A 25,477-nucleotide genomic window follows, 5' to 3' on the forward strand; every position below is an offset into this window, starting at 1 on the left:
TTCTAAGTCTCCCTATCACCAAGCATTACCTATCATACTCCCATACATAGATTTTAATTTTCTAAGTCTCCCTATCACCAAGCATTACCTATCATACTCCAAATAGATCTTAACTTTCTAAGTCTCCTATGACCTATCATTACCTTTCATTGCCAGCTTTTTGAAGCTATAGTAAGTCCACATAGATATTAACTTTCTCCCAATGACCAAGCATATTATCTATATTGTTACTATAGCAGCTCTTGAAATTTCAAAGTTCATACTTTGAATGGAAAATGGAGCTAGGAGAGATTTATAGATCATATTTGGATCATTTTGACAACAACTTGGGAACCATATGTAGAGTGGGATAGGTGGTGATAAACATCTTTAGAGATATATACTTCGCCACTGTTAATCACATAAGTGGTCACGACAAAAATTGTAAAGGCACCAGTGACCACACTCTCAGTGGATTTCCTGTGGTAAAGATTTATATTTGGACAATATGACTTAGGACACCATTGGTCTGGATGCTTCATAAGTTTGTTGTGGAGTTTAGTCCAGGATGCCTGGATCACGATCAGACAATAGCATCGTCATGATTTTATCAAGGGATGTACTTGACATTAATACAGGATAAATATTGCACCTATACAAAATTTAAAATGCAGCTTCATACATAGTCAAAGGGAAACAGGAAGCTAGAGGAGAAGACAATACATTGTTTGCTTATTTGCACAATTTATAGGCTGCTTTTAGACTCTGGTTTCCGTTCAAAACTTATCGACATGGAACAAAGTGATCAAATCAACTAACAATGCAAATAAAAAAAAAAAGGCTCTGTAGTTTGGTCTATTTAGAAAAAAAATTCATTTATAAATAAATTTTATGGTAAAAGATTACATGCCATGTGATATATAGAAGAAGTACATGTGTATATGTTCTACATTGAAGCTTGAAATAATTTACCGGTAATACATTACTTTTAAGCCGATACAGCACGATTGCAGCATAAATGCTGCATCAGACACACTATGCTGCAAAGTGTATAATTGCAGCATGATGTAGAGCATACACATCATATTAGCAGTATGTTTTAGCACAAGAAAAGGGTAAGGCCAATAATTGTCAGGGATATTTCTATTTTAATGTTAGTAAAATCCAAAAATGTGCAGGAAGAAGATTATCAGATCTTTAGCTAAAGAGAGATGTCTCAGAAGTCTGGTACCTAACCCGGATAAAAGTCAAGTTCTAGGATCATAAAATCATTGATATTTTGAACTTGACAGTCGAATGACAGTGACTTTAAATTAACACTGTTTATTCAGGCTTGGCTATAAAACTAGAGATGTTTTTATTAGGCTAAACCTTCTCCCATTTTCTGTTTGTCCATGCGACACCAGCATCTCTCCACCACTTTTAAGCATTGTAATCAATGGCCATCTATATGATTAATCCACCCAATGATGGCTGCACGCTTTAATGGAAACCAATGCCGATTTGTTTGAACAGTGAATCAGAGGCAGCAAAAACGATAACCGAGTATTAATCACGGCCGCTGGTCTCCGTCGTCATCAAACTCTCAGAATGACCGGGGCCTAATGATGACTGATCATTTTACCAATACAATACAGATAACATTTTTACCTAATGTATCATAACTGTAATTGTAGTGATTATACCAGTTTCACAAACCCTGTTACATTACAACATTACCACTGTCAGCTGTAAGCTCAGCCTCTGGAACACGGCAATAACTGTGACCATTCAGCCGTGTCGTACCTATTTTTATACCTTCCGGTGTGTAGCAGAAGTAAACTTTGAATTGTAGTCATAAATATTCAAATTAATTTCAAAGAAATCAATACAGGCCATATGTGTACCTAAAAGTGCCTATTAAAAGGGCTGGGTCTTCATGAATTATAGAAAACGTGTATCTCATTTTCACCCCAGATCTGCCGAGATAAGGGTCTTTTGAAATTGAAGCCTTGCAGCTTTAGACCTAGACATGACTGGCACACAGGGACAGATGGGGAGCTCAGAGCTGCCCCATATCATTAGCGTAATGATGCCTTAGTCGGGGCTGGCAATGAAGGGGAACTAAACGCCTGTTCAGTTCACACCAAGTCCCCACTGACATTTCCACCAAATTAAAACACTTGGTTTATGTGCCATAATAAAGTAAATTAGCTGCAGGGGAAAAATGATTTATGAATGTTTCTTATCAAACCGAGAATTATGTGAATGAAAACATCCATAACAACACAGATCTTTGTAAAGACAACTGGACAAACCTCAAGAGATATTGTAACGTTTTGTGAACACAATTTAATTGTCCCCAGATCCATTCTACTCCATCACAGAGAGTCATCTCGATGTCCTCCCTTCCAACTGGTCCTGTCCTCAGTACAACATCTTACAGAATTTTACCATCTTATTATCATATTACAGGATTTCTTAGAGGCAATTTATTTTCGACTCTTACCATATGTTTTATTTTCTATTTTTTCCCTGTGTGTATAATATCTTACTTTCATGTACATATGTCTTGCAAGAAAAACATTTAGGTCTATCCCCGTTCTATGTAGATGTTACAATGTATATTTTGTCTCTAAAATTTGTGTGCTGAAAATAAAGAAAACTATGAATCTGGTATCTAGTCTATAACCATAGGGGACATAAAAATAGATGCAGTGTAATTATTTTGGCGTCTTACTAAAAGACATCATATTTCAATGATATCGCAGTATGAAGTCAGAATTTAAATCCGAAGCTGGAGACACATTTTGAGTCGGATTAATGCTCCTTTTGAACAGCTAGGGTCATTTCAGGACAAGCAAGTTTTGGAAATGGGAGAAAACTGGAGTACCAGGACAAAAACCACTGGCCTACAATCAGTTCCTGCAAGACAAAACAACTTTCAAACTTATACATCCCAGAGGTGCTAGGATGTGGTGATACTTGGTTTGATCTATTTAATTTAACATCCTATTAAAAGACAGGGTCATTTAAGGATGTACCAGGTTGAGATGGTGGAGGAAAGTTGGAGTTCCCAGAGAAAAAACCATCAACCAGCAGTCAGAACCTAGCAACTGTCCCACATAGAATTCAAACTCACAAACCCAGAGGTGAAGGACTTGTGGTAATATATGTTGAAAGGTATCTTAACCATATGAAAACAGTGGCCCCAGATGCTAGATAAAAATGCATTATATATAATTAGCTCACTAGGGCCTCCCCAGGTTAATATGTTCACCATAGCACAGATGTAACTTTTGATCAGAAATTTTGAAACATGAACTATTGATATATCAACATACATTATAGATACAATAATACAATGGAGCATAAATCTACAATGTAAAGAATATAGCTTCCCATATAGGCAGTGGGGAAGTAAACCTACCAATAATCTAATATCTTTGGAAGTAAATCATCTCTTCAATATATTTATACCCCATCTCTGATTTTTCCATGTCAAGTCATATTTCCAATATAGACAAGGAATGGCCATAAGCCTGTTAGTATTAATGTCAGTGTGGGAAAAATCAAAAGTGCTTCTTCTCATCCAATTTTCTTCAGGAAACAAATTTTCTTAATTAATTTCCAAGCAGTGCCGCCTCGGTGTAGTATTAAACAACAATTAAGTATTTTCACATTCTCCCAGCAGCTGAATCCTACCTCAGGTCCCCCACAGCTGACAGACACTTATTAGATTATGAGGATATATACTCTATACATGTAGTGTATAGGTTAACTCATGTTAAATTACATCAGACCAGTATAAATGATGTAATGCTAGTGTAACTTTATGGAAATACTAATATTTTTGCTGTAAATACATTTGAGTAATTTGAATACACAACCTGAAATGAGATTTATATATCCAGAGGGCCTGTATCACTCACCTGGTTTGTAATGCCAAGAAATATTCTAAATACAGGTTCATTGTTTCTTTTCTTAAGGAATTCGAATATTTACCTCTAATTCCCCTGTTGGGCCCCACCCCTCCTGCCCCCTGGGGGGTCAGAGCCAAAATTTATACAAGTTCATTTCCCCTTCCCCCATGGATGTTTGTGGCCAAATTTGGTTACAATCTATGCAGAACTCTAGAACAGGAAGCGAAATATAAGATTTACCTTTATTTCCCCTATTGGGCCCCGCCCCTCCTGCCCCCGGGGGGGTCAGAGTCAAAATTTATACGAGTTCTATTCCCCTTCCCCCAAGGATGTTTGTGACCAAATTTGTTACAATCCATGCAGAACTCTAGGACAAGTAGCGATTTATAGGATTTACCTCTATTTCCCCTATTGGGCCCCGCCCCTCCTGCCCCTGAGGGGGTCAGAGCCAAAATTTATAAAAGTTCTGTTCCCCTTCCCCCATGGATGTTTGTGGCCAAATTTGGTTACAATCCATGCAGAACTCTAGCACAAGTAGCGATTTATAGGATTTACCTCTATTTCCCCTATTGGGCCCCGCCCCTCCTGCCCCTGGGGGGGTCAGAGCCAAAATTTATACAAGTTCTGTTCCCCTTCCCCCATGGATGTTTGTGGCCAAATTTGGTTACAATCCATGCAGAACTCTAGGACAAGTAGCGATTTATAGGATTAACCCCTTTTTCCCCTATTCGGCCCCGCCCCTCCTGCCCCTGGGGGGTCAGAGCCAAAATTTACATAAGTTCTGTTCCCCTTCCCCCAAGGATGTTTGTGTCCAAATTTGGTTACAATCCATGCAGAACTCTAGAACAGGAAGCGAAATATAAGATTTACCTTTATTTCCCCTATTGGGCCCCGCCCCTCCTTCGGGCCAGGTGAGCTAAAAATACTTGTAACAACAATGTAAATACATGTTACACTGATGTAAATATGTAACACTGATGTAAATATGTAACACAGTTGTAATTATATGTAACACTGTTGTAAATATATAACACTGTTGTAAATATGTAACACTGTTGTAAATATGTAACACTGTTGTAAATATGTAACACTGTTGTAAATATGTAACACAGTTGTAATTATATGTAACACTGTTGTAAATATGTAACACTGATGTAAATATGTAACACTGATGTAAATATGTAACACAGTTGTAAATATGTAACACTGATGTAAATATGTAACACAGTTGTAAATATGTAACACTGTTGTAAATATGTAACACTGATGTAAATATGTAACACTGATGTAAATATGTAACACAGTTGTAAATACATTTAACACTGATGTAAATATGTAACACAGTTGTAAATATGTAACACTATTGTAAATATGTAACACAGTTGTAATTATATGTAACACTGTTGTAAATATATAACACTGATGTAAATATGTAACACAGTTGTAATTATATGTAACACTGTTGTAAATATATAACACTGTTGTAAATATGTAACACTGATGTAAATATGTAACACTGTTGTAAATATGTAACACTGATGTAAATATGTAACACAGTTGTAAATATGTAACACTGATGTAAATATGTAACACTGTTGTAAATATGTAACACAGTTGTAAATATGTAACACTGTTGTAAATATGTAACACAGTTGTAATTATATGTAACACTGTTGTAAATATATATCACTGTTGTAAATATGTAACACTGATGTAAATATGTAACACTGATGTAAATATGTAACACAGTTGTAAATATGTAACACTGATGTAAATATGTAACACAGTTGTAATTATATGTAACACTGTTGTAAATATGTAACACTGTTGTAAATATGTAACACTGTTGTAAATATATAACACTGTTGTAAATATGTAACACTGATGTAAATATGTAACACTGATGTAAATATGTATCACAGTTGTAAATACATTTAACACTGATGTAAATATGTAACACTGATGTAAATATGTAACACTGTTGTAAATATGTAACACTGTTGTAAATATGTAACACAGTTGTAAATATGTAACACTGATGTAAATATATAACACTGTTGTAAATATGTAACACAGTTGTAAATATGTAACACTGATGTAAATATGTAACACTTGTAAATATGTAACACAGTTGTAAATATGTAACACTGATGTAAATATATAACACTGTTGTAAATATGTAACACAGTTGTAAATACATTTTACACTGATGTAAATATGTAACACTGATGTAAATATGTAACACTGTTGTAAATATGTAACACTGATGTAAATATGTAACACTGTTGTAAATATGTAACACTGTTGTAAATATGTAACACTGTTGTAAATATGTAACACTGTTGTAAATATGTAACACTGTTGTAAATATGTAACACTGTTGTAAATATGTAACACTGTTGTAAATATGTAACACTGTTGTAAATATGTAACACTGATGTAAATATGTAACACTGATGTAAATATGTAACACAGTTGTAAATATGTAACACTGTTGTAAATATATAACACAGTTGTAAATATGTAACACTGATGTAAATATGTAACACAGTTGTAAATACATTTAACACTGATGTAAATATGTAACACAGTTGTAAATACATTTAACACTGATGTAAATATGTAACACAGTTGTAAATACATTTTACACTGATGTAAATATGTAACACAGTTGTAATTATATGTAACACTGTTGTAAATATGTAACACTGATGTAAATATGTAACACTGTTGTAAATATGTAACACAGTTGTAAATATGTAACACTTGTAAATATGTAACACTTGTAAATATGTAACACTGATGTAAATATGTAACACTGATGTAAATATGTAACACTGATGTAAATATGTAACACTGATGTAAATATGTAACACAGTCACTGATGTAAATATGTAACACAGTTGTAAATACATTTAACACTGATGTAAATATGTAACACAGTTGTAAATACATGTAACACTGATGTAAATATGTAACACTGATGTAAATATGTAACACTGTTGTAAATATGTAACACTGTTGTAAATATGTAACACTGTTGTAAATATGTAACACTGTTGTAAATATGTAACACTGATGTAAATATGTAACACTGATGTAAATATGTAACACTGTTGTAAATATGTAACACTGATGTAAATATGTAACACAGTTGTAATTATATGTAACACTGTTGTAAATATATAACACTGTTGTAAATATGTAACACTGATGTAAATATGTAACACTTGTAAATATGTAACACTTGTAAATATGTAACACTGATGTAAATATGTAACACTGATGTAAATATGTAACACTTGTAAATATGTAACACTGATGTAAATATGTAACACTTGTAAATATGTAACACTTGTAAATATGTAACACTGATGTAAATATGTAACACTGATGTAAATATGTAACACTGTTGTAAATATGTAACACTGATGTAAATATGTAACACTGTTGTAAATATGTAACACTGTTGTAAATATGTAACACTGATGTAAATATGTAACACTGATGTAAATATGTAACACAGTTGTAAATACATTTAACACTGATGTAAATATGTAACACAGTTGTAAATATATAACACTGATGTAAATATGTAACACAGTTGTAAATACATTTAACACTGATGTAAATATGTAACACAGTTGTAAATATGTAACACAGTTGTAAATACATTTAACACTGATGTAAATATGTAACACTGATGTAAATATGTAACACTGATGTAAATATGTAACACAGTTGTAAATACATTTAACACTGATGTAAATATGTAACACTGTTGTAAATATGTAACACTGTTGTAAATATGTAACACTGATGTAAATATGTAACACAGTTGTAAATATGTAACACTGATGTAAATATGTAACACTGTTGTAAATATGTAACACAGTTGTAAATATGTAACACTGATGTAAATATGTAACACAGTTGTAAATACATTTAACACTGATGTAAATATGTAACACAGTTGTAAATACATTTAACACTGATGTAAATATGTAACACAGTTGTAAATACATTTAACACTAATGTAAATATGTAACACAGTTGTAAATACATTTAACACTAATGTAAATATGTAACACAGTTGTAAATACATTTAACACTGATGTAAATATGTAACACAGTTGTAAATATGTAACACAGTTGTAAATATGTAACACAGTTGTAAATATGTAACACTGATGTAAATATGTAACACAGTTGTAAATACATTTAACACTGATGTAAATATGTAACACAGTTGTAAATACATATAACACTGATGTAAATATGTAACACAGTTGTAAATACATTTTACACTGATGTTGTTATATATGTAGCAATATTGTTAATGCAACTCTGATAGTTTATAACATTGAAAGATTGATGGCACAATTTAAATTCAATGTAAATTTTACTTTATTAAATGTAACAGTCACATAAATATGGATATAACACTGTAATATAATGTAAATTTGTTTAATACTGATGAAAATATGTGCAAAACTTATGTAGATAAATAAACAATAAAAAGAAAAGTATTTGTCTGTTATTAAGATATCAGCTGGAAGAAATGTCTAATGTTTATATATAAAGAACCGTTTAACATAAACCAAGGACCAGATAGGAGCCTGTAGGAGTACCTTGATTAGGTGATTTAGTGTTAGGGAGATATACATTAATACTTAAGAGGTCACTGACTCTGTGTGGATTAAAACAATCACTTAAAGCCTTGACATTTTCTTATATCAAGAAGAAATGTGAGCAGTACTGAGAACAGTTTTATGTAAGTGGTTCGTGGTAAAACTCCCGGGGATATTAGTATTATTGTCTACTCACTTGACATACATTAACTCACACAGTCTATATAACACCAATTTATTTACCTTTTAATGATATTTGGAGATGACCTTGTATTGAAATCTTTAGATATTATAGCGGAATTGGACTGGGTCAATCATTGGTGACCAGAGAGCTCAGTCGGTAGAGCAATTGGCTAGTGTTCCTGAAATCACCTCAGCGCAACATAACAACACAGATAATATTTTTTTGTTACATGATCCTTTTCAAGAGAAATGAACACAAAAGGTTAGCATGATAATCCAATGGTGGTGTCTATCTGTTGGCTACATAGAAATAATCTCAATTTGCTACCAAAATGTTCAAATTATACAAAGTACAATCAAACAATTCAACAAAAGAAAATGCTGTTAAAAGACGTTTTTATGTTAAAAAGATCTTTTTCATGATAGTATGCGTATGAAGAATAATTTATTACAACTGTGTACAAGGGAAGCAACTCTTCATGGAACATTAATTTTTGCTTCAGACTCTCCAACATAGGAAGAAAGATAACTCTTCTAAGCTTGGCAAAAATCTTAAAAACCATTAAATGTATTAAAAGATTTGCCAATTTATACATTAAACACAGGACAACCTATTGTTATTCATCAGAGGTTATCACCTGTTAAGATATCAGGGTTTTTGCCAGCTATTTTGGGAAAAGGACCCTGAGCAAAAATTGGGAAAATCATATCAGTAGTACTGACAGTACTTTTAAGAAATTTGGAAAATATCATCATCATTTTAATTTAATTCTGACTTAAAATATTCATTAACCACTAAGTCAATGATAAAAAAATGATAAATTTATTATTTTTATTATTTTTGATATTGTATGTAATTGATATTGTTTGTTAAAGATACTCAAACGCTGACAAACAGTATTTTTTTCTATAAAAAAAAAGGAGCAGACAAATTAGTATTTATGTTCAGTTACAAAAGTTGCTTTCTTTACAACATTACCACCATTAAAATGTTTGAGCTTCAAATTTTACATTAAGATGAAAAATATGAAAATAATTTATTGCACCCGGAAAAAATTCTGTGGCAGATGGAACCTCTGGCTCAACCCTACCACAGTACTGACACATCACGCTAACTATACCAGACTGAAAGTGGGCCACGTGCCAAAAATAACCATTGACAGGACCTGAGATATTATGCCTGAGGTGTTAATTAATTGGTGATTGCCATTTATAATCCTATTTTTATGTCACCTGTCATAGCCGCCATTTTTCTGCTGCGTTTGATTGCAAAGTCTCAAAAGTTGTGGAATCAAGACGCTTCCGCCAACCTAAACTATTAAAAAATGATGTGTCCCATGTGGAATGGACTCCTGCAGGACATAAGATATTAATTACTAGTAACGGAGGTATATTGAGACATCATTTGCGTTTTTAACTTACAGCGATGTTACAAAAAGTGTTCCTGTTAACACTCATTCACTCAATAGATATGTTGGCTGGTAGCTGATGTAGTAGGCTGGTAACTGATGCAGTAGATTACATTTAGTTGGTATGTAACGAAGGTGCTGATTGGCTGAAGCATTGGCAGCCCGACTGATTGGCCCCCCGACTGACAAGATCACTGACAACATTGAGAAGTAGGCGGAGCCAGCGGAGCTTTGATGTTCAAACCTGACTCTATCAATCAATATCTGTATTCAAAATTTGTTATTATTTTGTTTCACTTATTAAGCGATTTTTTTGAGGATTTGTTGTTCATAAATTATTGGTCATTTCTCTCGATGTTAGGAAATATTCATACTGTAGCTTATCTACCAACGTTCCAACGGATCAAATTTTGTACCGTGTTAATAAATGTGTGAGGTTTACTTCTATTTATTGTTCTATCCGTTGTAATGTTACATGTAATGTCAAAGCCGAATCTAGCTATGTTGAGTGGAAAAGGAATCACCTTCTGCCCGACTTTTCCGATGCAAGTGTTTGGTGTGGAAACCAAATCAGGTATGGATGATGATTTTATTATATGGCTGTGTGTTTTGCTCGCTCCTGATTGACTGAAACTACACTTTCCCGCCACGATACAACACGATATCCACCAGAAAATTCCGAACAATGCATTCTGACGTCATTCCAGGTTGATATAAGATTCTGAAACCCCCAGGTCGTACCCAAATATAGAAATTTTGCATTGTGAGGTTATGTTAAATGACCTCACAATCACTTCACAGGTTGAAAAAGATTCTAATGGGTCATGGTCGTACCCAAATATAGCGCAAAGGGAATTTCTGTAAAGTCAAATATCTATTGTGACGTCATCATTCAGCGAGATGTGTCGGGGAGCCGCATGTTTACTGGAATCAATGTGACAATGCCAATATTTGCATGTACATTTTTGTCAGATTTTTCAAATAATAAGTAAAATGTATTTCGTAGTGTTTTCTCTATTTTATTGATATTATAAACCTTTATTTTTCTCTTCCATATTATTCAACAGGACTATTGAGTATCGGGGAGAGAGGTTGCTTAATATCATGAAGAGGAAATACATGTACATATACATGTAGTCAAATTGTATTACATTATGTAAATGCCATATAATAAAACAGATATCTACCTGTTTTCAGGTGGATACAGTGATTTATCAACTCTCGAAAGTGATATAATCCTTGGCCTTCGGCCTCTGGTAATATCACTTCCTCGAGTTGATAAATCACCGTATTCACCTGAAAACAGGTCGATATTTGTATAACGTCTTGTCAACATATATTCCGATCAAACACCGTTTTAACACATACCTGGGTGTTAGTAGGGGATGTTATTCTAGTTTAGCCGAGAAATTGTCAACACTAGATTCAAATGCATCTATCTGATTAAATACTGGTAAAAAAAATAAAAAATCTACGCCTACAGCTGGAATAGCATCCCCTTCTAACATCAAGGTATGTGCCAAATCCAGGTTATATCAGAATATATTTTGACAAGACACAATGGTCGGTTGTACATTGTACCCGATTTGGTTTCCCACACCTTGCGGTAAAGTTATAATTAGTCAGAAGCAGGCAATATCTTTTCCGTACAACTTCTGACTGAAATTAAAATGTGCAATCTTTTTACATTATGAAGCTTATAATTACAATGCCGAAAATCTTCAGTACACATTTCTAAAATTGGTTATCGCCGACAAACGTTTCTGACTGTTTAGCTCCGCCCCTGCATTGAAGCAACAGCCAATGAGAGCCGTGCTTGCACAGCTTATTTGAATGACTAGCTACCATGCAACCTGACTAGCTACCAATCAGAACCACCTACAAGACTGGCCGTCACACGTATGCTTATTGTAATGGCGCTGTAATTTGGAAAATAGTGACTGAATGTGGGAAAATACAGTGCTATTTTTCAATTTGGAATGGGTCTGTTTACCAGACCCTATAAAGGCCTGGCAAAAACCCTGGATATATAAATGTTTTTGCCATTTCCAATATGTACATGGCAAGAATTAAAAACAATTTAGCAAAAGAGTAACATTACATCAAGTAAATACAATAAAACCTGTCTGATATTTAAGTGATCTGATCACCTCTGTATAAAGACCACCACTTTTCTAGGATCCCAAATTTCAACTCAATCTAACCTGTACATAAAAGACCCCCTGGCTATATAAGTTCATGACCCTTGGGTGGTCTTTATAGATAGGTCTGACTCAGGAGCAAACCCACAGACCTAAGGCCAATACATGGTACCTGGCAACTACCCCAGATGGGATTTGAAACTCGCAACTCATATTGGAAAGGAAACTTTGCTACCTGAAGAAAACAAACAACTGTTTCTTGTTGGTTCTGGGTTAATGCAGCTCCCCTTGGCATACATTTAAAGTTATACTTGAATAATTGTTACTTTCAACCTTGATGTATTTGGGTTTTGTCTACCAACTGGGGGACACGGGGGATAATGCCACCACGCTTTGGGGCTCCTTGTTATCATTACATTACATAATTGTGTTATGTGTGCAAAATAGTTTTTTTTTCTTATATACCATCCAGCAATTCCCTTTTCCCCCCAATTGTATCAAATTGCAAATAACAATTAGTCATGCATCTGCCTATAGTATCATACATGTATACATGTTAATGATCCAGTTTGGTTGGATTAGTTGATCGTCTTATTAACAGCCAGGGTCATTTAAGGAAGTGGCTGGTTTAGATGGTGGAGGAAAGCTGGAGTATCAAGAGAAAAACCACTGACAAGCAAACATTGGATTCAATCTCGCGACCCAGATGGAGAGCTTATATATGCCTATTCAACATATATATGAAATTAAAGAAAATATAAACATACCTTAAAACATCTCCATGTAGTTTCTTTTTTATTTAGGATTCCATTTTCTGTAAAATAAGATGTCACAGATTAAAAAAATACAATTTGAAAGGCATCAATGCACTAACCTAAAATGAAATCAGGACACTACCTGTAATCCATCCAAGGGATCAGAAGAAGGGGCCCCAACTCTACACTCCTGGGGGTCGCACCAAGGTCATTTATATGAAAAATACTTTATCAATGATGTTTCACACCAAATCTCGATGTAATTCACTCATGGTTTAGGAAGGAGAAGGAATTTTACACAAAAGTTCTAGCAATGTTCCCTATTTGAAACCAGGGTTTGAAATTAACACTTGCCAACTGGTCAAATGTAAGTTGATTTTTGATTTGGCGAGTTGAAAACTATTGAACTATTGCAATCTTTGGCGAGCGGATGCATCAGTTGTTATTCTCAATATATAGACAGTCAGAGAATCAGACCTGATACTTTAATCATAATTTAACTAGTTTTCATTTGCATTATATGCCACATTCTGAAAATAAACGGCTGTTACACTTTATTACATTGACACTAAAAACCGTCCAACATTTATTGCTATCTACAGTAAAAAAAATTACAATAAATGTCAACAAATTGATTGAACATGCTTTTAATTTGGATCTTAATTTTCAATTTTCAAAGCGGCAAGCAAATTACTGTTTTGGCGAGTTGAAATTTTAACAATTTGCCGAAAATGGATAGTGGCTTTAAAAAATTAAAATATTCTATACCTGTGAAACCCCACCATACATAAAGAATGATTGCGCGACAAATTGCCCTTCCCTAATTATGTTCCACAAGAAATTCCAGTGTAAAGCACTCAAGGATTAAGAAAAAGTAGGATTTTAAAGCAAAATTTTAGCATGTTTCCTATTTGATACCCGCCTCTCTGCCTCTGAAGGGGTCAGACAGAGGCCTTAATGGTCATCTGACAACCTTGGCAACAGCTGTATAGGAAATTAAATCTGATATATCATGGTGGCCTTCTTGGATTTTGAAATAACCCCAAAAATAATAGCATTTGGTCAGGACTATATCAGGATCATTTCACGCCAGTTTCAGCATGAAGTTCAAAATGTGGAAAAATCTAAGAACAGCGCCTGACCTACAGTTCACAGCACACAATGATGGATGAAACACAATGACTATAGGTCATCCTGAATTCGGGTCATATGACTTAAAACTATGACCCCAAAAATTAATAGCATTTGGTCAGGGCATATCAGGATCATTTCAGGCAAGTTTCAGCAAAAACACACTGGTTGAACTTGAGAAGAAGTTCAAAATGTGGAAAAATTTAAGAATGGCGCCTGACCCACAATATCTTGTGATATGTGTGGGAAATAGTTTTTTTCTTATATACCATCCAGCAATTCACTTTTTTTTTCCAATTGTATCAAATTGCAAATAACAATTAGTCATGCATCTGCCTATAGTATCATACATGTATACATGTTAATGATCCAGTTTGGTTGGATTAGTTGATCGTCTTATTAACAGCCAGGGTCATTTAAGGAAGTTGTGGGTTTTCATGGTGGAGGAAAGCTGGAGTATCAGGAGAAAAACCACCGACAAGCAAACATTGGATTAAATATCGCGACCCAGATGGAGAGCTTTTATATGCCTATTAAACATATATATGAAATTAAAGAAAATATAACATACCTTAAAACATCTCCATGTAGTTTCTTTTTTATTTAGGATTCCATTTTCTGTAAAATAAGATGTCACAGATTAAAAAAATACAATTTGAAAGGCATCAATGCACTAACCTAAAATGAAATCAGGACACTCCCTGTAATCCATTCAAGGGATCAGAAGTAGGGGCCCCAACTCTACACTCCGGGGGTTAGCACCATGGTCATTTATAAGAAAAATACTCTATCAATGATGTTTCACACCAAATCTCGATGTAATTCAATCAAGGTTTAGGAAGGAGAAGGAATTTTACACAAAAGTTCTAGCCAACTGGCCAAATGTAAGTTGATTTTTGATTTGGCGAGTTGAAAACTACTGTACTTGCAATTTTTGGCAAGCGTATGCATCAGTTGTTATTCTCAATATATAGACAGTCAGAGGATCAGACCTGATACTTAAATCATATTTAACTAGTTTTCATTTGCATAATATGCCACATTCTGAAAATTGGTTTGTTTTTTTGGTTTGTTTAGTTTTACGTCCTATTAACAGCCAGGGTCATGTAAGGACGTGCCAGGTTTGTTGGTGGAGGAAAGCCGGAGTACCCGGAGAAAAACCACCAGCCAGCGGTCAGTACCTGGCAACTGCCCCACATGGGATTCGAACCCGCATCCCAGAGGTGGAGGGCTTGTGGTAATATGTCGGGACATCTTAACCACTCGGCCACCGCGGCCCCATTTCTGAAAATAAACGGCTGTTACACTTTATTACATTGACACTAAAAATGTCCAACATTTATTGCTACCTACAGTAAAAAATACAATAAATGTCAATGAATTTGATTGCATGCTTTTAATTTGGATCTTAATTTTCAATTTTCAAAGCGGCAAGCAAATTACTGTTTTGGCGAGTTGAAATTTTAATAATTTGCCGAAAATGGATAGTGGCTTTAAAAATTAAATTCTATACCTGTGAAACCCCACCATACATAAAGTATGATTGCGCGACAAATTGCCCTTCCCTAATTATGTTCCACAAGAAATTCCAGTGTAAAGCACTCAAGGATTAAGAAAAAGTAGGATTTTAAAGCAAAATTTTAGCAATGTTTCCTATTTGATACCTGCCTCTCTGCCTCTGAGGCTCTGAAGGGGTCAGACCAGAGGCCTTAATGGTCATCTGACAACCTTGGCAACAGCTGTATAGGAAATTAAATAGATATATCATGGTGGCCATCTTGGATTTTGAAATAACCCCAAAAATAATAGCATTTGGTCAGGACATATCAGGATCATTTCACGCCAGTTTCAGCAGAAGTTCAAAATGTGGAAAAATCTAAGAACAGCGCCTGACCTACAGTTCACAGCACACAATGATGGATGAAACACAATGACTATAGGTCATCCTGAATTCGGGTCATATGACTTAAAACTATGACCCCAAAAATTATAGCATTTGGTCAGGGCATATCAGGATCATTTCAGGCAAGTTTCAGCAAAAACACACTGGTTGAACTTGAGAAGAAGTTCAAAATGTGGAAAAATTTAAGAATGGCGCCTGACCTACAGTTCACAGCACACAATGATGGACGAAACACAATGACTATAGGTCATCCTGAATTCGGGTCATATGACTTAAAACTATGACCCCAAAAATAATAGCATTTGGTCAGAGCATATCAGGATCATTTCAGGCAAGTTTCAGCAAAAACACACTGGTTGAACTTGAGAAGAAGTTCAAAATGTGGAAAAATTTAAGAATGGCGCCTGACCTACAGTTCACAGCACACAATGATGGACGAAACACAATGACTATAGGTCATCCTGAATTCGGGTCATATGACTTAAAACTATGACCCCAAAAATAATAGCATTTGGTCAGGGCATATCAGGATCATTTCAGGCAAGTTTCAGCAAAAACACACTGGTTGAACTTGAGAAGAAGTTCAAAATGTTGAAAAATTTAAGAATGGCGCCTGACCCACATTTCACAACGCATGATGATGGACAACAAAACACAATGACTATGGGTCATTTCTGAATTCGGGTTCTTATGGCTTAAAACTATGACTGCCCTCCCCCAATGACATTTCACACCAAATCTCTATAATCAACTCAAGGGTTAAGGAGGAGCATGACTTTTTTAAGTCCCGCCCATCTACCCCTGGGGGTTGGACTGGACTCTTTATATATAATATACAAAGCTAAATTTGGTTAGTGATCCACATTGGATTAAAGGAGGAATAGTCTTTTGAATGAAATAGTCTGGATGACACAAGACCAGGACACATGATGGCAATTGGTCATCCTGACCATCAGTCAGATGACCTATAGAGATATCCCAAGTTCAAACTCCATTCTGCATATTCACATATTATATAAATCACAGCTTGAATACTGTTTGACCTGATGCTGGATAGCAAGTTTTCTGCTCACAAACATAGACAAAGGGGAATAACTGTGATATCAGTGTGGTTGATGAATATATCAGGGATGTCACATGAAAGATTATTTTGCATAAACTGGATATAAATCTATTCAAGTGCCACATCAGCGGACCCTAATAAATGACCAGCTACCTGGTGATTTTGGTGCATGCTAATAATATTTCAAGCTATATGTGCCTTAATTTTCATACTCACGATTCAAGAAAAGTTTTTTTCTTTTTTTCACCACAAAAATTACCAACATTTTGAGAATTACAGTACATGTATAAAATGCATTGGTTTTAATTTTAATTTTACAGGTACAATTAAGAGCTGAAAATGATTTTTGGCACTGCCAAAAATCAGTATATTAACATTTGATGAGTATACCATAATGGCCAGACCATGAATCCAATGTCGTGGTCTCAATTCCTTTCCCCATTTTCAGTGTTATTAGTAATTTTAAAGTTATTTCTGTGGGTATGTTTTCAAATAAGCATACATAAGGCATAAAAACACAGATTTTACACTGTATAAATTCTGTGATGTAACTACAATGCTATAAGGTATCACACATGTTTTTCACACATATTTGTCTGTCCATTTGGATGATTTTCACAGATTAATTCATCAAATCTATGTTTTTCAATAGATTACTGAAGACAAAAAATCAAAGTGCCAAGGCCACTCAAAGATGCTGTGATTGAAGGATCCAAACCAAATAATAAAGAAAATGGTTTTCATTTAAATATTGAATTCAGTATACTTTAAGTGTGCAGTGTTGAATTTAGGAGTTTAACAAAAATATATTTACAGTATAATCCGTAATTATTTTATGATATTTAAAGTTTTTCAAGATTAATAAGTTGAATAAGTCATTTTCCTGAAATAACTGTAATAAATTTTATATTTAAATTATTTCTGAAATAACAATTTTGACACCAATGAAACCATTCAGAATCTGAGTATCATTTTTTATAATTCTTTTTTAATTACTAAATTATCAATTTCATCAATGTCTCTTCAAAGACAAAAAATAATAAGTAAACATATCCGTATCTTAATATCCACTTAACATTGAAGAATATTTTCGGAAAAATATAACATAAGAAATATTACCATTTCCGGATATGTTTTGGTTTCCTTTTTAGAAAACTTACATGGGTTTGCTTTGACGACTTTTGACTAATAAATCATGGCCAGATACTTTTGCCGAATAAAAGGTACATTATTTCATTACGTATATCACTCGGATTTCTTTTAAATTCACAAGATCGCTAGCCGTTAACATCAAGAAAACTTCATGTAATGTACCGGACTTTAGCAAGTCTTCGTAAGCCTAACAGTAACTGGTTGGCGAGATATTATCGTGCAGAACATTATACCGTGAGTTGTGCTTTGCCGACTTTTGACTCATAATAAAACATGGCCATATACTTTTGCCAAGTAAAAGTTACATTATTTGGTAACTTATAACACTCAAATTTCTTTTGAATTCATAAGAACGCTAACATCAAAAAAACTTCATACAATACATCAGACTTTAGCAAGTCTTCAAGTCTTCATAAGGCTACCGTACATTACACGGCAATATAAGTTTATTTGTCACTTTAAAAAATGCTCGTACATATATAGATCTATATCATCATTATATTTTGTAAGTTTATGTTGATAAATTGTGTACCTTTCCCCTTTCAATATAACGCAGTTGTCGATAAACAAAAGACACAACTCCCAGTGACAGACACATACTATTACTTTTACTGCGCAATAATACAGTGTATCATCGGATATAGTTCGTCAATGCAACCAACACAAAAAAACTGTATAAGCGTTATAAGAACTTTCTTTTGCAGTTACCTTCCTAACATTTGATTACAATTAATCGATCATTAGCATGAATTACGTAAAATTTAAAAATAAACATACACAATCCAAATATCCACCGAAAGTCTGTCGCGGAGGAAGACAGCGAAGAAGGTGTTGTTCGTGATTTTCGGGAGACCAGTGTTCTCGGAGTAATACAAATATCATAGAGTCCCAACTGAACACTTAAAACACTCCATCCATGGTGTATACGTATGTACAAATTCTATGTCTGTGGTATTGAATAATGGGGTTTTATTTTTTCATGCCATCAAGTATTACGTAAAATGAACAAAACAACTTCTAATTTTCATCGCGGAGTGGTTTCATTGTTTTGATGTGCACAGGCTCTCAGAGCGTACCTAAGAATGCTGTTTCACAGCATCAATAACATGTCAAAATGTTGCCCAGTTATGGCACATATAATTTAACTTCTACATACTTCTTGATTTGTCAAATAAAAAAGTTCCTATATCAATAAATTATACTTGATCTCGACCTGCAACCTTGAATGAAGGTCAATCAGTGATTTTCTTACTCAATAATTTCTGGGGTCTGTACGTACCTTTTTATTTGGGAAAACAATACATGGCATCTTTCTTGAAACATGTATATTTTAAAGATTTTTTTCTTTATTCAGGAAAATATTTGCATACAATTGGGAAAATACAGCAAAATTTTCTAGGGGAAGGGGCCTTTATTTGGCCCGAAATGTAACTAAAAAAAATCACTGTCAATAAAGATAATTTTTAGACAAATACAGTAGTCTGTAAAATCTCCGCGCCTCAGGTGAAAGATCAATTCTCTGGGCCCTCATTTTGTATTCAACAGTTTTAAAAGGATTTCGTCCTACTATATTCATAAGGAATATCTGTACATCTAACAAACTTTTACTGAAAAGCATATCTACAAAATTGGAAAAATACAAGAAAGCAGGATGATCATTTATCAGACAAGTGCTCCTTTAAAATCTACTCATCCGAATGACATCATTAAATATATGCGAGTGTATTTTTGTGTTGTGTTAGGTGAATCCAGTTAACCTTCACTGTTGTACATGCGTATGCGCATTGAAAACAAAAATCAGAGATTTCCAAGAATGATTCAGAAAGCTTATCATTGCTATGTCATATTTCTAAGAAATCTAAGATTTCTTGTGTAGAGTAAGCCCTATATATTTAGCTTTAAACAAGACGCACATTGTATGCTTTTTAATAACTAAGTCTAGTCATGGTCAGAAATTTTTACTTGTCCGACAGACAAGCGTGTTGTTAACATCCACTCATGTGGGCGAGTACATTTCCCCAGCCCCGCTGTTCAAAAGCTAAGTGCCAAGTTGTAATTGCCATGGTATACTCGGATGATATAGAATTATTTAAAAATAAACGTTACAAAAACAGATTACAGTATATCTCTGTAGTCTCTGAAGTATATATACTAGCGTAGTTATGTATTTGGTTGGTTGATTAGGCTTAGCATCTGATTCTAAAAATAACTGCTAGTCATTTAGGATGACCTCCCCAGCCCTGTATACAACATGTAGCATCGCTGCGTGTCTGACTGCCCAAATGTTTCGGGGGGCTGTGGTATATTCATATTTTTCAAAGTTACTGAATCGTGAACAGCACACCCCATTCAGTCACATTAAACAGACAACAAAGCATACCCTGTGATTTTTCGGGGAATTTTGGAAAAAATGTTTTCGTAACAAATTAGGAATTTTTAATCGCAAAAAGAGCACTTTTGGGAAAAATTACACATCAATGAACATGGTATTACAGGTGATTAAATATTGTAAAACAGTAACCTATGTCGATTTATCAAAAGTTGACGACCATAACATAAGTTTCAGAGTGTTTTTGTTTTTAAATTAAACGAGAGAAGAGATTTGCAGGATACCGATATTTGGTTTTCAGCAGTTTGATTTGGGAATTTTTCATTGTAATTGGGAAAAAATAGGGGGGTTTGGCATTGCAAATGGGGTCGTTTACCGACCTTAGTTATATAAGGAGAAAAATCACTGATACCGGAAGTGCCAGTCTTTTTTTTTTTTGGACAATAAGCAGGATCAACCACTTTTATAGACCAGGGGACAGAACCCAGAGCTTTGCTTCCTCACATGAGGTATTAAATGAGGCATTAAATGAGGCAGTGTCAAAGAATAGCTATGTATTTGCATATCCATAAATGAACGGATATGCATTTTTCATATTTAATAAAATATTGTGTAGAAAGTTGCTATTCACAGATTTTCATAACTGAATTATCAATAAGGATAATCATATTATCCTTTATTAATTTTTTGATTGTTAAATCACTAATCAAACAAATTTCTATCAACCTAAATGGATAATGGACGCCATTCCACCAAAAAAGCACTCCAATCCCTATAAGCCCCCCTCCCGCTTTTTGTGGCCTCATTTTGATTTTCACTTACCTTTAATTGAACATATGATTTCTATTACAAATTGATTTACTGCTAATACTATGTGCAATAACTTTATGAAAGGCTCATCCGTTTGGTTCTGTTAAGGGTCCTGTTTTTTTCAATTTCAAGAACCCTGGGCACTAAGTTATTGGGCCATGGGTAGAAGGACAGGTGTCAATTTCGAACACTGATGAATATCCATAAATTAATAATGAATGAATTTATAATACGGTCATATTTTAGGTTTACATGGGTATACAGATATTTATAAATTGTACATTGCAACATTAGAAATATTTACAGTTATGAATCTAAAAAATATTCTTTGAGTACAACAACAAGTTTTCCATTAATTGAGAGAAGTATTTTTGCCAACACAGAATTTCTTTTCAAGTTGAAACCTGAACACAATGACACAGGTGAGTCATTTATAGTGTCTTTGTTATCCCTATATCAGTACCAAAATACATATATGTATGGCAATAAATACAAAATAACCATTTTACGGATGATTATAAATTAGCAATAACATGTATTATATTTACAGTTTGTTTTACATATACAATATAAAACAAACTAGGTACTGCATCTGGTCATTATTGGACTCAACTTTGAGCAATTGCAATTTATAACATAGTTATATATGTTGTAAAACAATTAATAAATGTTAATTATTTAGCATCAGTGGGCATAATTACAAAGAATTACCTGAATATTTTCACAAGAAATGCAATATTAATCATGATTAATTCCATTTCAAATCTACGTGCTGCACTGTTGCATGCCCAAACAAAGGACTTTGTTTACGGATAGAAGCACGTGCGTGCACGCGCGCCCTCAACTGTCAATATTGCATGCAAAGATTGCAATGCTCAACTTAATAATGAATTAAATTTTGCATTGTATCATGTTTTAATAGTACCTACCACGATAGTGTATTTATTAAATGTAAACTTGTTCAATCTCAATCGCATTCCAGCACATGCATTTTCTTTTGTTGGCTGGGAAAACCCGGAAGCGTCCCAAACAAGGATAGCCCGGCGAAGTGTCTACTGCTCCAGCGAAGAAATAAACATGTAATGCCATAACATTGTAACGTAAATGTTACTGTTTACTGGATTCTATCATTGTCTTTGATTCTAACAATACATATAGTATGTTTAGCAAGACACCGTTGTTTACAATTTACTAGTCGACGCGCTGACCACAACAACTTGACACACCTCCTTGTTTACAACTTTCACAATATAACGTAAATATTCCTTATTGTTCGGAAAGTCTGCTTCGTGACAGTCTAGTCATCTGGGTAACTTACCGTTTTTCTTTAATCCTTTTGCGTCTCCAGTATGTACAACAGGTAAAAAATATCCTTTCGTAACGTGACATTATTTTCATTGTCAGACCACGTGCAAACAAAGACACACCAAACTTGGAAGCAGCTCCCGCCAACTTCTTTGTCACTCCATTCACAGAACTGTCAGTTACGATCTCGATGCTGATTGGTCGAAATATACCGGAAGAGTACAACTCTAAGAAAATCTCGCGATTTCTCGCAAGGTGCCCCACGTATACACGAATCTGAGTGCTACACGTTTCTCGCCGGTCACTACACTGAAAAGGTATTTTATTGATATAGTATTGTATCGTTGTCGATATAAAATTGTCTGCAATATAATTATTGACAATTACAGAGGTTGAAAGCAATAATAACTGCTATCGTTTTCGAATAAGTTTCTAATCAAGATCTATGCATCGACAGATTCCTTGTTACTATATTTAGATTTAGTAACGTAAATACTGTAAATTGTTTCGGTTGGGTACTGTGAATAAAAAAAAAAAACAATTGGCGTGTATTATTACTGAGTGTAAATTCTAAACAGTAAATCAATAAAAAATAATGTATTCACGAAAGGGATGGGACAGGAAAATAGAAGAGCATGGATTCAATAATGCATCTTCATTTGGATAATCCTACCTTTTTCATAGGTAACTCAAATGCAAGTAGGTATCTACTGTGAAGTCATTACTTTGTGACAAAAAATTCACGCCGTTTTTTTCTGCAGTAAGACGTTACGTTAGCAAACACGATGTATATTCAATACCGATCTGCAAGGGCAGATAACTCTGTTAGTGTAATATGCAAATACAGAATATTTTGTATGGTGTTGAATTATATTAATATTTGTATTTAATTATATTAAATTTACTTACAAACAAAACACCTTTTCATATTCTATAATATTATGCTTACAGAAACATGAAGATTGGTGGCAGCGGTGGGATTATATCCCATGTATCCCACCACTGCCACCAACTGTAATCTAGTGACTGAGGTATGCAGTGGAGAGCTGCACTAACCCAAGAGGTGACAATGCTCAACTATGATGCAGACACTTTTCTGAACAGCAACATGGGCTAGTTTTTGTAACTGTACATTTCAGTGTGGTGTACATGTGTGTTGTATATTAAACAGTGTGGTGTACATGTGTGTTGTATATTAAACAATATCGAACATGGTCTGCACTTGGATGGATAACCATTCTGTTTTTTACCTCATCGTCTGCACATTACTGAACAAGATGCATTTTTCATTCACATAATTCCTCATTTGGGTAACTTATTGATTACTCAAACAGGTAACTGTTACTCAAACTGTTACTCATATTCAGGGTTGTGCCCAACCTGTTTAAGATCACATATCTGGCTATTCAGTTTTTCTTTGACCACTAATTTGTTCTACAATTACCCTCAACAGTAATCAGAAGATGTATTGTATGAAGTTGTTTAACACATTTTGTCTCTACCATCCAGATGATCACCGACATACAGCTAGCTATTTTTGCCAATGCCCTTGGGGTGACCCTTTTCCTCTTGGTGGTACTTTATCACTATGTATCCATCAACAACATCAAAAAGGTGGAATAGATCTAGAAAAGACCAAGTAAGTATTGCGACTGATTTCTGTCCTTGACCTCATTCACTGATTGTAATAAGCAACAACTTGATTTCCTCACTAAGCATTTAGTCGAGCATTTTTCCGTTGGATTACTGAATAATTTATGTCTGTTTTGTATCAGATAGTGAATAAGCAACTAGATAAATCATGTGAAATCTAGTAGGGCTTCCTACTTCATATTTATGACTATTTACTTAAATGTGATAGCACTACATTGTGATGGTGGGATTTCTTGCGCTAAATCTTCTATCATTTGGTTCACTGAAGTAAATGTGGCACTGCAAAGTAATCTGGTGTACATGTTCTACAACTGAATAAGACTAAATACATAAACTACTGTAGTATACTAAAGCCTCCCAAATTTATAGTCAAACCATTGAAAAGTACAAAGTACTTTTAAGCAGTTTGACACCAGTTAGTACTTGATACAAATTCAACAACTTATTTTGGTTTTACAGATGTCAAGACAAAAGTTGGTGTATGGAGAATGCAAGATGTGCGAGAGGCCTCATTTCATAAGCATGACATCACTGTGGGTCAACGACAACAAGTCCAGACAGCACAGGATGCCAATCACAGCAAGATGTTGTTATTTTAATTTGTTAAAGCAGGCATGAATTTTATTTATTAAATTCTAAAACTACAAAATCTTATTGTGATTTATTCAATAAGACTCCCAATAACTGTCAAAACTTGTATACAAATGTTCCCGGGTATTAAAGATGCTTCACCTACAACTGAGCATAAAACGATACTCATCATTTGAACAATTGGTGTTTAATCATGTATATTTATGTCTAATTAACTAAAACAAAACAATATAAAATAATTAGTGTTGCTTTTGGTTCATGCACAATCAGTACTTCATTCCAAATAGGAATATATTTTTTGGGATACAATTAATAATTTTTAATATTCTTATCTTGAAGTAAAATAGAAGCTCAAACCTTTCAATGGTGGTAATGGTGTAAAGTTAGGAACTTTTGTAATTGAAAACAAGAGGCCCAGAGGGCCTGTATCGCTCACCTGGTTTGTAATGCCTAGTAAGGTTCATTGTTTCTTTTCTGAAGGAATTTGAATATTTACCTCTAATTCCCCTATTGGGGCCCCACTCTTTCTGCTCAAGGGGG

At 34.2% G+C, this 25,477-nt stretch overlaps 2 long non-coding RNA genes across 10 annotated transcripts in view; one reads left to right on the forward strand and one right to left on the reverse strand.

Annotated features, from left to right (window-relative positions):
• LOC138325210 (uncharacterized) overlaps nt 1-22,847 on the reverse strand; it is a 147,789-nt gene extending 124,942 nt beyond the window's left edge. For 4 of the 9 annotated variants that reach the window (XR_011208738.1, XR_011208741.1, XR_011208740.1 and 1 more), the window contains exons 1-2: nt 22,707-22,847; nt 14,703-14,749 (exon numbers count right to left, since the gene is read on the reverse strand). This is a non-coding gene — a long non-coding RNA (uncharacterized lncRNA). Of the gene's footprint in view, nt 1-13,012; nt 13,060-14,702; nt 14,750-22,317; nt 22,625-22,706 lie in introns of those variants that run through there. The other 5 variants (XR_011208744.1, XR_011208742.1, XR_011208745.1 and 2 more) reach the window with 4 other exon arrangements.
• LOC138325209 (uncharacterized) lies at nt 22,453-24,332 on the forward strand. Its single transcript, XR_011208737.1, has 3 exons — nt 22,453-22,467; nt 22,793-23,010; nt 24,203-24,332. It is a non-coding gene; the product is annotated as an uncharacterized lncRNA (long non-coding RNA).
• The last annotated feature ends 1,145 nt before the right edge of the window (nt 24,333-25,477 follow it).

Source organism: Argopecten irradians, chromosome 6, assembly GCF_041381155.1.
Source record: "Argopecten irradians isolate NY chromosome 6, Ai_NY, whole genome shotgun sequence".
In the NCBI taxonomy this organism is placed as follows: Eukaryota; Metazoa; Mollusca; class Bivalvia; order Pectinida; family Pectinidae; genus Argopecten; species Argopecten irradians.